The 16,635-nt window shown below is 40.9% G+C and overlaps 1 long non-coding RNA gene across 2 annotated transcripts; it reads right to left on the reverse strand.

Annotated features, from left to right (window-relative positions):
• Positions 1–589: 589 nt before the first annotated feature.
• Positions 590–7,370, reverse strand: LOC144367791 (uncharacterized). Of its 2 annotated transcripts, XR_013427287.1 has the most exons (4): positions 7,107–7,370; positions 2,860–3,039; positions 1,572–1,777; positions 590–633 (listed from the first exon to the last, which is right to left on the reverse strand). It is a non-coding gene; the product is annotated as an uncharacterized LOC144367791 (long non-coding RNA). The 2 variants fall into 2 exon arrangements; XR_013427286.1 differs by lacking the exon at positions 590–633 and having other exon boundaries at positions 1,057–1,777.
• Between the last annotated feature and the right edge of the window lie 9,265 nt (positions 7,371–16,635).

Below are 16,635 nucleotides of genomic sequence, written 5' to 3' on the forward strand. Positions count from 1 at the left end.
CAGGTAGAAAGGAATGCATCAGAATGCATGCAGCATTGAGAAGCGATAAGGATTTGAGAGAGGTGTTTCTGAAGATATCATGAGGAGTCCTTCAGTGCAATTCTGACTCATTTAATGCCAGAAGCCCATGAGCATTCATAGTTTACTTGAACTCTATTTCAGTAAGTTCAGAAATAATAAGTTTTGACCTTTAATACAGGAATATGGAAGAAAGCAAGCAATATCCTTTAAAAACACACTTTGAAACTCTGTGCAATACGTACAAACATACAGAAGACCAATTTTTCCCTGGATCTGGAGGGAAGAATATATACAATCAACATATCACATTGGTTAGCTCAGCACCCCTGGATGATCAGAATTACCTGGGGGCATTGGCTCCTGTCCTTCATCCTTACCATGTTATTTATTTCCTGCCAATAAAACCAGACTGGACCAGCCACATTAAACTACTCCTGCTTTACACATTGCAAACACGAGCATATAAATGTTCTCTGGGTACACTGGGATGTCCTGAGAAGAATACTGAAGGAGAACTTAAAAGAAGGTACCCTGCACTTACCACAAAAACTGGCCTTGTGAGTAGGAAGTCCTGTTCTGATAAATTATTGACCCAGATCCTGTCTCTGAACTCTGGAAAAAAGTCAAGCATGCACTTTCCCCCCCCCCCAAGAGATTCTGGTAAAAGTGCCTAGCTGCCTTCTAAAACACATGGGTAAGTTCCCTCAGCAGACACTTTGTTTCATGTTGGTTCAGATTAGAAAAGACACTGAAAATAGATTTAGATGGAATATGCAAACTCTCACAAAGGAAACATTTATTGGTGTGCCATTGACACAGTATCCTTGGCTATTAATGGATTTTGCAGGTGACAGGGTAAAGCCTTATCTTCAGGGAAAATGCCATACATAGGCAATGAGAATTTGGGACTGGAGCTTAGAGCCAAGCAAACATGGTACCATTTTGAAACATAATAGCGATTTTGCTGTCCTTCTTGGATAGCCACAAATGTTCAAAAAACACTGCGGAGAATTGATATTTTAACAGCACAAGTAGAGGAGAGATAAGAGGACCCACTGCAAAAGAGTCTTTTGGATAGATGATTAGGCATCTGCATGCTAAAGAACTAAATGAGATTCTTTGAATACATTCACTCTCCTCATCCCTGCCTGCAATGTTCCATAACTTGCATTTGCCAGTGAGTGCCAGGAGGGACAGGTGGGGCTAAAAGTTGGAAGAGTGCAAGCTACCTGACCCACCCAATGCCTGTACTTCAGACCTGGTCCTAGGGTTTGACTCATACCAATGAGTAACTATGGGACCTGCCTGCAGGGAGATCTCTCTACCCACATAGAGGGTTGAAATTGAAGAATAGAGAGGCTACCTGGGAACCCACCAGGAGCCACCTTTTTCTTTTTAATTTTTTTTAATAATTGTAGATGGACAGTTTTATTTGTTTTGTTTTTATGCTCTAATCTCTTTAGTTTTTTATGCAGTGCTAAGGATCAAACTCAGTGCCTCACACACATAGCCAAGCACTCTGCCACCAAGCTACAGCCCCATTCCACCACCTTTTTCATGGAAGCAGTGTATTCACTGGCCCCATCCAGAGTAGAGTAAACCACATGTTCCTCAGAGAGGGAGGCTGGACTCTTGCTTGGGAGGCCAGAAAAGTGAGACAAGTCATGACAGCTGGAATGAGCCCAAAGCACCTCTTTCAATGAGTCCATCAGCACTTCATTCATATCCTCCTCCACTTGCAGCTCCATGCAGAGACCTGTATGATATACAAAACAATTACATGGCTGCATTTTCTTAGTTTCAGAAGAGTATATCACTGCAGTGTTTTGTACAAACACTAGTTTTTCCTATACTTACACACAAAAAGCAACCTTCAATGACAATAAATATACTCTACATGAATGGCAGTAGTGATAATGATTTATATGCTACATTCAAAGTTAGTAACATGAAACGCAAAAGTACTAAAAGAAATGATCTGAGCAAGTTTGACAGCCAGAATCGAAGATTATTGTCTTATATCATCTTGTTATTCTGAATAATTGTAATACATGTGTGTGAGGTTGTATATTCTGAACTTAGTCCTATCAACAAAATTAATTATTTGACGGAATTAATTATTTTGAGTTTCAACATTCACAGGCAGGGATAGAAATATTTTTATATGCAGATCTAGCTTCCAGGCCACAGGTCAGAACACCCAGCATCACATTTAATTCCCATTAGTAGTCCAGTCATTATTTTATTATGATTATACAGTCTTGTAAAATGTCCTTTTTTATGAAATGCAATCCATTTTCATCTAATAACATTTTAGATGCCAAGTATTTAGAAGTGACTCTGAAGAACAAAGTTATTTCCTGAAAATGTTCATACTAACATACAAATTAGCACCAGACTGAAGACAAGGACAAAACAAAATCAAATATAAAGACTGGATTTTAAATGCCACTACTAATACCAGATTAATTTTGAATATTCCTATTTGTACTGGAGTATTCATTACAAAAAGAACATTTCTAGTTTAACATCTTCAGAATAAAGTTTTAAATAGCAATCCTTAAAATAGTTCATTTGAAAATATATAGAGAAATGTAATAAGCATGCATAAATGTTTTTTCATCAGATTTGATTACATACTTATTGTAGATATTTATAAGTTATTCACCCCTGATTATCAGTAAAGTTTGCTAGATGTCACAAAGTAAAAGATCCGAAAAAAGATTCTAGAATAAACACTGCCACTGGAAAAGACACTAAAAAGCAACCGTTTGCAACATTTTGAAAATCTGCTTTCATATTTCAGTTTTATAAGAAGTAGTTTTAAGTACTACATACATGATGATAAATTTATACTTGTCTCATGTAGTCCTGAATTTGGTACAAAAGAAACTACTTTAAAATCACATCAAGGGCTGGGGATGTGGCTCAAGTGGTAGCGTGCTCGCCTGGCATGTGTGCGGCCCAGTTTCGATCCTCAGCACCACATACAAGCAAGATGTTGTGTTCGCCGAAAAACTAAAAAATAAATAAATAAATAAATATTAAAAAGATTCTCTCCTCTTTTTTTTTTTTAAAAAATCACATCAAATCTCAGATCGAGAAAAGTAGTTTTGTTTTGTTTTTTCCTTTTGATAAGTGAGCATGTGTTTTGCAATCTCTCAATTCACAGGAGTACAAAGTTAGACCCTGAACATGTCTTGTGGCTGTCTTTGCCTTCCTTCAGAGCTCCCAAATCACAATGAAGTACATTGTAACACAGTACTGAGATTCAATAGTTGAACACCTGCAAAATAGGACTGATTAATTGGTTAAAATGTAATCATATTTGTCAATATAATTTAAGATTAAAAATAATTCTCATATCTTACTACTGATTTTCAATATAGTCCATCATTTTGATTCTTTAATACTTGGTATATTTCTCTTAAAAAACATATTGGGAAAGGACAGTTTCATTGAGATAAGAACAAGAACAAAAATTATTGAGCTCTATGGAAACTTTGATGATTAAAAAGACAGCAGTTCAAGCACCTCTTACTTTGTTAGTTAAAGGTACTATTGATGAGCACATCAGGTACTAGGAAGGTCAAAGTGCATTGTGCTAGCAGACATGAGAGTTGTATTCAAGGTAGTGTGTTAATAAGCACTGAAGAGATCCATTAGTAACTACAATGAGGTTGTTTTAGTCAAAGGGAGTAATTAATAGAATTATGAATAATGGTTGTTATGCAATTCAACCCTAGAAAATGATATTGAATATGAAAAGACAGACTTGATATTATCCAATAATGTAGTGTTTGGCAAGTGTCAACGTTAGACTGAAAAGGAGTTGATTGTGTATATCTCTAAGTTAAATACTATTGCCTAATTGTTGAGTGACTTCTACAAGTGTTTTGTTTGTAAAAAGGTTTTTTTTTTCTTTAAAAGTGGGAAGACACAAATTGCTATTTGCTTACTGTATTTCAAACTTTCACAAACAGTGAGGATGGGGGTTAAGAGCATAATGTTGGATAAAATGTTCAAATGTTATAATAAAGACCAAAAAAATGTAAATAAATCTACAAGTGCTGCAAGACTACTTATTTCTCAGTTCAGAAACTGATTTTATGACATCAATGACAGCTCATTGTTAAAAAAAAATTGAAGACTAACTTGATAATAGGAATTTCTTAGAAGATACTGAAATTGATCTTTTCCTTCATTTAATAAAATTGATTCACTTTCTGCATTCCCTTCTGCTTTCTACCTTCCTTTAAATACATTAACAGATTAAATATATTAACAGACTTTCCCACGAAATATTAATACAGATTTGTCCATTCTTATTGACTTTCTATTCTCATTTAACATCCCCCAGCCTTCAGTGCCAAAAGGAAGCACTAAAATAACAAAATGCTTGGCTCCAGAAATTACTCTAGGCAACAACCTTTATCTTCTGTCCATTCTTTTTCAGTTCATCTCCCATTGACCATGAGCAGTCTTCCTCCTTTCTTTTGACATCTTAGAGACTTCACTGGCTTTGAATCAGCTTCTACCCAGGTGGGAGCTATAAAACTACCCCAGTAATCACAGAGGACTGTGTAAAGGCAAATTCAAAACCTTTTTCATGGTGAGGAAGAGATGAAAGGCTTAGAACCCTCATAAATTAATAAATTCTTCTAATCACAATTCTGAAATAGTATTCTTCCTTTATATTCATATTTGTCTTTCCAGAGCTCAGATCTTCAACAATTATTATAATAGTATACTTATTATTCATTTCCTCCTCAATTCACTTAACTACATATACACACATACAATAAAGGACTCTAATAACTCTATCAAGGCAATTTTCACAGAAAGTATACCCGATTGCATTATTGTCATTAATATCATTCAATATCACTCTTTGTTTTTAGAAAAATTCTATTTGGGGGGATTGGTGTTTCATGATTTGGATCCTTTTCACTAATTTGACCTGCTTCTTTGCACTTTAAAACAAAAATGCTAATTCTAGTGTTGCAAACCACTTTGGGTTCTCTAGATGGTCAAGCTTGAGTATTTCTGTGCACCTTCAGTCCCTTACTCCTTAATATGGCATTTCCAATGACTTATAACTCCTGCCTCATACCATGTCATTGCCTGACTGATTCCTACCTAGCTTTCTAAAGTGAGTCTATCAGTGGGATGTTCTGATAACTGGTGCTTACAATTCGCTCAGTTGCTGTTTCTAGGTGATTCTATGGCACTCTGTTAATTCCCATCCAACAGATACAGAACGTGCACAAATTCTTTTTCTGCTTGCCACTTTATGCAACTATACCACACACCACCTGAGGGTCTTATATCTTGTATGTTTGAATTCCAAGCACTTTGTCACAGTAAGTGCACAAAAAATGTTTGCCAATTGCTTGCCATAAACTCCAGATATTAAAATATTAAAAATTTCATATATGGAATTTCAAACTTAAATTTGAAAATACGAATATTGATGTTAGGACAAAGTTTCCCTTTTAGAGTCTTTCTATTTGACTAACTGGATTCTAAACTGGATATCAGAGCTCTTGGAACATGAGGCAACAACAAAAGCCAGGGACACTTAATACAGGAACTTTTCTCTACCTACTGGACTTCCAGAATACATCTCTGTGTTCTATAGATCAAACAAAGCTCCCAAATACATAGCAATTCTGGATGTTGAGAAACTTTAAAAAAGGAATGTCCAAAAGAATATCATTTCAACAAAACACAGAAGTCAAGGGGAAGAGAAAAGGACGAATAGCCAATAGTAGTGAGTGACATCTAATATTATGATGATAAGATGGAGACAAAATAGTCTTTATGCTCATTTATGATATGAAAATACTACAGTTTATATAGCGTACGGATGGTTCTATCACAAAGATTATTATTTTAAACTTTTTCTGGTTTGCTTAAGTATTAATGTAAAGCATAAGCTTATTAATTGAAGAAAAATTCACTATGGAATAACAATTTCTTGACATAAATTTGCATATAACAATGCAGAATGATATTAGGATCACATGGTCATGCAAAAGTGCCTTTCTTGTTTTTTTTTTTTTTTTTGGTTGGGAGGGAGGGGGGCGTCCAATGGACTTAACTCAGGGAAACTCAACCAGTGAACCACATCCCTAGCCCTATTTTGTATTTTACTAGACACAGGGTCTCACTGAGTTGCTTAGCGCCTCTCTAAATTGCTGAGGCTGGCTTTGAATTCGAGACCCTCCTGCCTCCACCTCCAGAGCCACAGGGATTACAGGAGGGCGCCCCCATGCCTGGCCGAAAGTTCCTTTCTTAATTTTCAGGATTTTTTCTCCTTTTAAAAAATAATTTATCAAAACTACACTGAGTTGTATCTCGCTCCAGTCTGAATGCCAACCATCAAGAGTACAAATAGTAAGAAATGCTGACAAGGATGCAGGGAAAAGGGAACAGGGACCCTCAGTGGAATCCTAAATTGATCAACCACTATGGAAATCAATATGAAGGTTCTTCAATAGTGTAGTCATATTACCACCATATGCCCCAGCTACACCACTCCACAGTATTTATCCAGAAGAACTCTTAGTTAGCACATATAGAGCAAACACAATCATGTTTATAAACATGCAGAACATGCACAATTCATGTTTATAGTAAAACAATTAACTATAGCCAAGTCCTACAAGCAGCCTAGGTGTCTGTCACCAGATGAAAAGACAAAAGAAAATGTGATACATATAGACACAACAGAGTTTTACTGAGCCCTGGAAAACAAAACAAAATTATGTCATTAGTAGGAAAATGAATCTAGAGAATATGGTGTAACGTGAAATAAGCCAGACTCAGAGAGTGAGGGTCATCTGAATCCATTATATGTGGAAGGTAGAGAGAAAAGGGAGGGGGGGGATGCAACATCTCATAAAGACAGAAGAGAGAACAGTAGTGTAAAGGATGGGGTCAAGGGGCGGGAGGATGGGAGAGAAAGCGCAAGTACTGGGGGATGAAATTGACCAAATTGTGTTATGTGCAGGTATAAATATTGCAATGAAGAGGAGGAAGGGTCCGCAGAGGTGGCAGCGCTCCTGGGGAGCGGGATCTACCTGTGAGCAGAAGTCTGTGCCCTGGACGCCCAGCTTGATGCACGTGGGACGCTGGAGCTTGGTCTCGCTGCTGCAGCCGTCCATCTCGCACACCCGTGTCTCCACCGCCGCTGTGCTGCTCGCCTGCCCGCCTGCTGCCGGCGGAGGAGCGGTTCACTGGGGAAGAGGTGGGAGGGAAGGGGGACCGACAGCGCGAAGGGGAGGAGGTGGCAAGGGAGTCTAACAAGGAGTCCCGCCCCCTGCGGGTCCAGAAGCGAAAGTGGGGAAAGCAGAATCCCTGAGGCTACCACGCTGTGCGCTCCGCCCTAGTCCAAGAGCGCAGCTGGCGCCCCGCCTACGCCTTCCCCCGCCTTAGGGACGGAGCGCAGGTGGGGGCAACGGGGAGTCCAGCCTCGCTTTGCGCTGGTTGGACGCAGTTCACTGTCTGCGCTCAGCTCTCTCAAGCTCTGGGCGGTGAAGGCCAGTGAGAGTCAGCGAGGAGAAGGGGGTAAACTCTGTGCCTTGGAAGACACATGCCCAGACGTCCTTACTGACCAAGGCTCTAGAGCTCTGCAGGTTCCCAGGTCCTGCACCTCAGGCAGATGAAAAGGGCGCTCCACTCTTCTGCTTTGGTTCCACTGGCCGCTCAGGGCAAAGTAATTTCTTTTCTATTTCTCACTTATAATGTTTCCTCTGAGGCCTAAGGATCGCTGCTTGTCACAGAAAGGAGAATCAGAGCTGTCATGGGGAAGACAGCTGGGGTTTGCATCTGTTCTCTCTCTCTCTCTCTCTCTCTCTCTCTCTCTCTCTCTCTCTCTCTCTCTCTCTCTCTTTCTCTCAACTTTTGCACACACCACCTCCACTGCTGGTTTATCTCTTGCAAGAGAAAACATACCTTATACATATTTACATATATGTAGCCAGGGATATAGTAAGTTCTAAATAAATAATAAAAGAATGAAAGGTAAATGAAGTACTAAGAGAGTTCTTTTTTCAAGTGACAAGAATTTTTGGCTAGCAGATTAGCAGTGGAAGAGAAATTAACCAAATCAGGATAAACTGAGTATTTATACAAAAAAGACAAAATTGAAGTGCCAATCATATAGTCAGAAAACTTTCTACTGAGAAGTTTGCAATTTTATTAAATACATATTAAATGGACATGTAAGTCATGTCCAAAGTATTGTATCTTAGTGTACTGTCAAGATTACAAAATTCACTTCTTTTATACGGGAGAAAAACAGTGTTTTTATATGTCTGTCAAACATGATGAGACTTCCCTGCAGGTACTGAAAGATATACACTTAGCTTAGAAAAACAAAGAACACAAAATCAGATATTTTTATGTTTCATCGATTATCTTTTTCACTTTTTAGAAAAAGAAGGAATATTACATGATTACACAGGCCTCTCCCTAACCTCTTAAAGATTGAGTTGGGATGGGTGTCATAGGCATCACTTTCCTGGTCTTTTCAAAGCCCGCAAGATGGTACCCCTATTTTGCATGAATTAGGCACAAATAAAACTTGCCTTCTTGGGTTTTCTATCTCTGTCCTTGATCTTCTTTGCCAATATTTGGGTATGTAGAAATATTTGTGCATATTCCAATCTATGACAGTTTTATCATGTGTATAGTTTGTATTCAATTAGAGACCTTTCCTATGAAAGTGTTACTAATTTTTATTAAAAGATTGCTATTGTTCATGTAAAACATGAAAAAAAAATTCAGTGAATCTGATAGTGTGAACTTGGGGGACTAGATACTCAGAGCTATGACCAAGCAGAGGGATTCATGCAAAAAAGTATGTGCTTTCCTCTCCTGGGCTCAGTTCTGTTTCACACTCTCTTGCACTACAGATGACCAATGATGTCTCTCCATCAAGAGCCTGTGCCTCCTGGGCATGCCAGTCTTGGCATCTGGCCTGCAGCACCTGGCTCCACATCAGGCCCCAGCTCACAAGCACTGCTGTGCAGTATTAGTGGGAATTGTTTTGTGTTGTTGGAAGGTTTCTTGGATACTCAGCAAGCATCAGCCTTTTAATTTTGGAGCCTTATTGTCGTTCAGATGTGTACCTCTGCAGGTGTACAAAGTATCAGATTTTACTGCCAGTGGGTTGTACTTGAGAGACACGTCTTAAATTGTATGATTTTTGGAGAAGTTTATATACTTTCTTGGAGACAGGATAGCCTTTTCTTTAATATCCATTTAAAATCTATTCATTTCATTTAGTGGGAGTGTTAACTTGTCACCAAACAGGACTCTACTTAAAAGAAAATTTAAAACTCTTTGGCTTATATGTGTAGGCTGGCTATGGTGGTACATGTCTGTAATCCCAGCAGTGCAAGAGGCTGAAGCAGGAGGATGGGGAGTTCCAGCCAGCCTCAGCAAGGGCAAGGTACTAAGCAACTCAGTGAGACCCTGTCTCTAAATAAAATACAACATAGGGCTGAAGATGTGGCTTAGTGGTCAAATGCCCCTGAATTCAATCCCAGATACACCTCCCCAACCCCCACCAAATTGCTTCTACACCCTGATGCCCCTTGACTATGGGATGAGAAAGTCCTGCTTCTGAACAATGCAGACAGTGTGCAGGCCAAAGTACAAATGCTGGACAACTTCCTGGACATTGGGATGGCCTGCAGTTGGCTTAGGGGTGGATCTGATGACAGTAGCAAGGACCCCATTGATGTCAACTATAAGAAGCTCAAAAGTGACATTAACGTAGTTGACAAAGACTCTGAAGAAGCAGAGATCATCAGGAAGTATGTTAGGAACACAGGCAAACATGCACAATGCCTATGACCTGGAAGTTTGGATATCTCTAAGGTAGAGTGCAAAGGGGAGAGCCAACAGTACAAACCCTTTAAGAAGCTTCACAATCAAAGGTTGCTGTGGCACAGGTGCAGGACCACCAACTTTGCTGGGATCCTGTTCCCCTGTCTAGGCATAGCCCTGCCTGAAGCACCTGTGACAGGCTACATGTTTGGCAAAGGGATATTTTTTGCTGATATGGTCTCAAAGTGTACCTACTACTTCCGCACATCTCAGGGAGACAAGATAGGTTAAATCCTGTTGGGAGAAGTTGTCCTGGGCAACATGTATGAACTGAAGCATGCTTCACATATCAACCAATTACCCAAGGGCAAGCAGAGTGTCAAAAGATTTGGGCAAAACTATCCCTGATCCTTTGGCTAGTATTACTCTGGAGAGTATAAAGGACTGGGATCTCATAAGGTGTTATCCACACCTGCCTACTATACAATGAATACATTGTCTTTAACATTGCTTAGGTAAATAAGAAGTATGTACTGAAACTGAAATTCAACTTTAAGACATTTCTGTGGGAAACAGAGATGTGAGTTGCACCCTGGTGACTCTAATTTGAATTAACTGTGTGCTCATGAACCAACACACCCAACAGAAACCTCTACTAAGCTACCAATGGATGTTACCTTTACTAAATCTCCTTAGAAATGGTTTTTACATGAACAGGTTAAAAGATTTTTCTCAATTTTTCAAATCCCTTTTATGTTTAATGTTGCATTGGAGGGTTTGAGGGTTCTATCTAGCCAGGCACAGTCCTGACAGATACATCTGACAGTAGAGGGAAAGTCGGGGGTGGGGGGGGAGGTTTTTGGTTTGTTTTGTTTGCTTAGACTAGTCTTATTTTTTTTTCTTTTTTAAAAAAGCCAAATTACAGCACTTGCCTTATTGGTTTCCCAAGAGTTGGAAACAATGTGTTTCCACCCTTTTCTCTAAGTGTTCATCTTTAGTTTTAATTCTAGCAATGTGTGATGCATTTATTTTGAGCTAAACATAAAAACTAATTTCATACTAGAAATGTTACCATTAACAATATTTGTCAATATCATCAGTGATCATTTGCCTATTAAGTTTCTCAAACCAGAACTCTAAAAACACAAATAGTTTTTGGAAGTTACATACATTTTCTTTCTGTTTTCCTTTTTTGTATTTTTATTTAGAGACAGGGTGTTGCTTAGTTGCTGAGGCCAACTTTGAACTTGTGATCTTAGACTCCTGATCTGTTGGGATTGCAATGTGCACTACTGTGCCCAGCTAGAAAACAAATCTTGTCTGGTCTTTTGGTGGTGATATGGACAGAAGCTAATTGAGCCATGTATGAAATCCTTGCTTGTGCATCAGTCCTATGATGAACCTGTCACCTGCTTACCCCACTAAATTCACATGACCCAAGAATGGAGGAAGCATGATTCCCCAAAAGACAATCAAGGTGCTATTACCAGAAGAAGGGGAAACAGAGGCTGGAAAGTCCAAAATAGAGTGGCAGGTATTGCCACCATTCCATCCAGGCTCCTTGGGAGCCTGGACACCTCATCACACACAGTACCCACCATAGCTTTCCAAACTTCCTGAGTTTGAAATAAGCTGAAGAAGCTGGTGGATTCCTTCTTGCCCTCTTCCTTGATTTTCTCTGGTCCAAGTATTTCTAACAATTTTAGGACACCTCTGACCTCAAGAAATTCTCTCAGGTACCAATTACTGTCCAGGGAGTAGAAGAGTTGAAATAAAACATTTGACAAATTCCTTGACACTGACCTCCTAAGGGAGTCTAAGTTCCTTTCCTCGCATATTTTGCCTCCTATCCCAGAAACGTCCATAGGTAAAGTGGTATGATACTTTGGATATTCTTCCTTCTAGCAGGAAGTGGACATCTCTTTATTTGGGGCTCTCCAGCCTCTGTTCCCCTTCTGCTGGTAATAGCACCTTGATTGTCCCTTGGGGACTCATGCTTCCTCCATTCTTGGTCATGTGATTTTAGTGGGGTAAACACTTGCCAGGCAAGTGTGCTACCGCTGAGTCCCAGCCCCAGCCCCCCATCTGGGTTCTTGATACAAGTGATAGAAAAGAATTTCAGCCCACACCCACAGAGGAATAGACAGAGATTAATTTAGGGAAGTAGATAAATATTTAAACAAGAGGGAATGAGGACAATTTCAAGAGATGCCTTTGGGGACGAAGCAAGAAATATACATTCAAGAGAGAATGTGGCCCATCTCCAGAGTGAAGGGCATGTTTGGGGGATTCTGAGCTCTTCTTTCAAAGGAAACTCGAGGAGGGGTGAGAATGAGATGGTGTGTAGTGATGATATTAATCTGGTGATCTCTCTGGTGGTCTGTTCAGCCTCAGGATCCTCCAGCTGCTGTGGTCTTCATTATCTGATGATGGATAACCTGGAAAGTCCCTAAATTATATGTTCCCCAAGGCATCCTATCTCTCTTTGCTTACTCTGTTTATTGGAGGAGTTAATGAACAGTGCACAGGTAGATTTACAGATTCCCCAAGAATCTGGGTGTGGCAGGTCTGCAAGGAAGACAGGCTGGGATAGGGGTGTCACAGACCTGGAAAAGTGTGGGGGAACTTCTGAATTTGAATCTTTCCCCCCTGTTCTTCCTTTATGTCTCCTACCTATTTCTCATTCCTCCTTTCCTACCTCCATTTACCTTTCCAACATAATCACCTCCTACTCTGCTCCGTGCTTATTCAGCTTCTGCTGCACGGGTTCCTTCTGCTCCCTGAACACAGCAGACTCACCTCCACCTGAAGTGTTCTGCCTGTGCTGCTCCCTCCACCTGGGACATGCTACTCCAGACCCCTCCATGGCTCAGCCCCTCACAGGGATCTACTCGAAACTGCAAACCACCTCTCAACACCTCAAAGTCCCTGCTCTACTCTCTTTTTTCTAAAATACCTGTCAAAGCTTGACATTCCATTTACTTTATTTATATTGTGTGCTTTCCAGGACTAGAACACAATCCCCAGGGAGGCAGAAAGTTGGGCCTGTTTTGCTGCTCTATCCCCAGTGTCTAGAACATGACCTGGCATGTAATAAGCTCTTGGTTAATTCTTGTAAAAAGAATGAAATTTAGCTGTACATGGTGCCACAGTTTTAATTACAGTGACTAGCGAGGCTAAGGCAGAATTGCAATTCCTGAGATTTGAAGTCCAAAATATAGGTATCCTCAGGACCATGTTCTTTCTGAAGAGTCTCAAAAAGGGTTATTGACTCTTTCTGCTTTCTTTTTGTTGTTGTTGTCCCGGGGATTGAAACCATGGCTGCATAACTACTGAGTTACATCTCCAGCCCTTTTTTAGTATTTTATTTTGAGATAGGGTCTTGCTGAATTGCTCAGGGCCTTGCTAAGTTTCTGAGGCTGGCTTTGAACTCATGATCCTCCTGCCTCAGCCTCCCTGAGCCACTGGAATTAGGAGCGAGCCCCACCACACCCAGCTCCTGGCTTCTTTTAGATGAGATCATCATTTCTTGTTGAAGCCGTGACATCACAGTGTGCACACCTACCTTTGATTCTGAATGTGAGGGATAGCGAAGCATTCTAGAAATGGTTTCTTTCTGTTTTATCTGTTTCCAACTGGTTGAGCAGAATGAATGAGTCTGACATTAGCACCAAGGGACCAAAGTGAAGGGGAAATGGAAGCAAGAATTTCGTGTGTGTCTTAGTCATTGAAAGAGCTGGTAATGAATGGGACATTTCAGAGGGGATGGTGTCCTCTGCCTTCCAGAGGAGACTGGCGTTGGCTCTGGTAACTGTCACCATCTGGCATTCCTTGACCTGTGGCAGCATAACTCCATTCCCTGCTTCCATCTTCACAGGGCCGTCTGCCCTCTGTAGGTTTCTGTCTCGGTCTCTTCTCTCTTTCTTATAAGGACACCAATCATATTAGAGCTAGGGCCAGGCCTAACCTGGTATAACTCCTCTTTCTTTAGTAATCACATCTGCAAAGCCCTATTTCCAAATAAGGTCATATTCATAGGTTCCTGACATTAGCTCTTTGACATATTTTCTTAGGGAACACAGTTGAACCCCCAACAGCAGTCATCATCCTAGGTCTCCAACTGTGTCTGAAATTTTAGATACACCGGGTCCAGCCTGCTGTGGCCTGATGTTTGTGTCTTCTCAGAATTTATGTGTTGACACCTACTCCCCAATGTGAGAGTATGTGGAGGTAGAGATGTTGTGAGATGAGGTCGTGAGGGCAGAGCTCTCATGAGCGGGATTCATGCACTTATTAAAGATGTCCTGAAGGTCCCTCACACCTTCCACAGGGGAGTTTACAGAGGAGACAGTGAGCTGTGCAGAAGCAGCCCTCACCAGACCCCAAGTCTTCCAGTGCCTTCACCTTACACTTCCTAGCCTCCAGAACTGAGAAATGTAAATCTCTGTTGATTTTAAGCCACTCATTCTAAGGTATTCTGTTGTAGCAGTCTGGACGGACTAAGGCAAGCACCCAGTCACAAATCACCTTCCAAAGGTACAGAAAAAACAATGACATAAACCGAGAGAAATAACAGATGATGTAACAAACTCAGGAATCCAGGTAACAGAGTTATCAGACACAGATTTGGGGTTTGGTATGTTCAAAATATTAAAAAAGAAGGCACTTTTTTTCTTAACCAGAATTGCCTAGCCATTTTTATTTTTTATTTTGAGACAGGATTTGCTAAGTTACCTAGGGCCTTGCTATCTTACTGAGGCTGGTTTGAACTTTTGATCCTTCTGTCTCAGCCTCCCAAGTCACTAAGATTATAGTCATGTACCACCACACCCAGCAGAAGACAAATTTTTAAACAAATAAACCGAAAAATATGATAAAAACTGAAAAGTTTAGTTTTAGTGCAGAAATGTCCTGTTCTTAAGACTAATACAATTTAAGGAAGACCCAGAGACTTTATTGTTGTTGTTTTGGTGCTGAGGATTAAATCCAGGGCTTCACACCTGCTCTGAAGACACTGCACCACTGAACTACATTCCCAGCTTCCTCTGAGTCATCTTAACGTTAAAATAGAATTAGGGTGATCCCTAAGCAGTAGCACCTCTGAGCACCTGCCAGGAGCAAATTTAAGTCCTCTCTGGAAGGCAAAAGTCATCATCCTCTCTGAAATGTCTCATTCATTACCAGTTGTCTCAATGACTATGACACACAAGATATTCTTTGATCCCTATGTGCTAATGATGTCAGACTCATCCACTCCACTCAGCCAACTGGAATCAGACTTACATGCTCTTGTACAAGCCTTGTAATTATCTCTTGATGTTGCCATTATAAAATCTGCTGCTTACCCAAAAAATATAATGTGAATTATTATGGAGAAAAATACATTGGTCATCCTTCCTCCTCCTGATTAAGGATCCCTGACCAAGGGGTGATAGGTGAAGGATTGCCTGGCATTGCACAATGGATACCTTGACCTCGAGATTTTTTTTTAGTTTTGAGGATTGAAGTCAGATGCATTCTACCATCCTACCCCAAGCTACATCCCCAGTCTCTTTTTTGAGACGGTCTCACTATGTTGGCTGGCTTTTGTTTCTCAACCACAGCACTAAGGACATTGCAGGTCAGATCGTTCTTTATTGTGAGAAGAGAATATCTTTTGCAATATAAGATGGTTTGGGGGTGTGTTTGTTGAGGGGGGCTCTTTGGGGGTTGCCCTGCACATGAGCTAGGCACAACCCCTCAGCTTTGAGTAACGAGGACATTGAACTGACATCGCACACTGTGCGAAGCAATGAGCCTTCCCTTCACTGGGCAAGGAAGTGCCTCGGCTCTGGGCTTGGGTGTCACTCAATGGGATTGGGCAGCCCCCCTTCTGAAACATCATCCCCTGCCTTATTTGGGTGGAATATTCTATCAAATGTCTTTGTCCTAATAAATAGAGGGGTTGGGGGTGCGCTCTCTCTTGTCCTCTTGCCCAGGTCCAGTGCTGTCCAGTGTGGAGCTGACCCTTGAGGTTGCAGAGCCGCCCCGCCTCCCACAATTGAGAAAAAGGGACCTTTGTGTTCGTGTGGCCTGTTCATCACCTGCCCAAACCACACAGAGTGACGCAGAGTGACCCTGGTTCCATCGCCAGCATGGATCCTGGGCCATAGGTGTGTGGTGCTTGTTGGTTTTTTGTCTGTCTGTCCTGGAGGTTGGAGCCAGGAGTGCTTTACCCCTGAGCCTCGTCCCCAGTCCTTTTTATTTTATTTATTGTTGTGAGATGGGGTCTCACCACAAATGCTGAGGGTGTCTGGAAATTGCTGAGGCTGGCCTTGAATTTGAGATCCTCATGCCTCAGCCACTTGGGAAGGGAAGAGTGAGTGTCCTTGTTCTTGATGACTATCTCTCCCTACCTTGGAGTTACAAGACCTCCCCCCAAAACAGTCTTCAGTCACCACAGCTATGGTGCACTCTTCTACCATGGGGAGAAAACCCCCTAAACATAAAGATTAGTATTCTAGATGTTAATATGAAAATTGTTCCAATACTGATGTTACCTTGGCAATAGCTTTGTGACCACAACACAAGGAAGTACGTCCTAAAGATAACACAAACTGAGTGGACACGGTGGCACATGCATATGATTCCAGTGACTCAGGAGGCTGAGACATGAGGATGGCAAGTTCAAGGCCAGCCTCATCAAGACACTGTCTCAAAATAAAAAATAAAAAAGGGGATGTAGATCAGTGATAGAGCACCCCTGGATTCACTCTCCTCTATAAAAAGAAAAAA

This window comes from Ictidomys tridecemlineatus, chromosome 11, assembly GCF_052094955.1.
Source record: "Ictidomys tridecemlineatus isolate mIctTri1 chromosome 11, mIctTri1.hap1, whole genome shotgun sequence".
NCBI lineage: Eukaryota > Metazoa > Chordata > Mammalia > Rodentia > Sciuridae > Ictidomys > Ictidomys tridecemlineatus.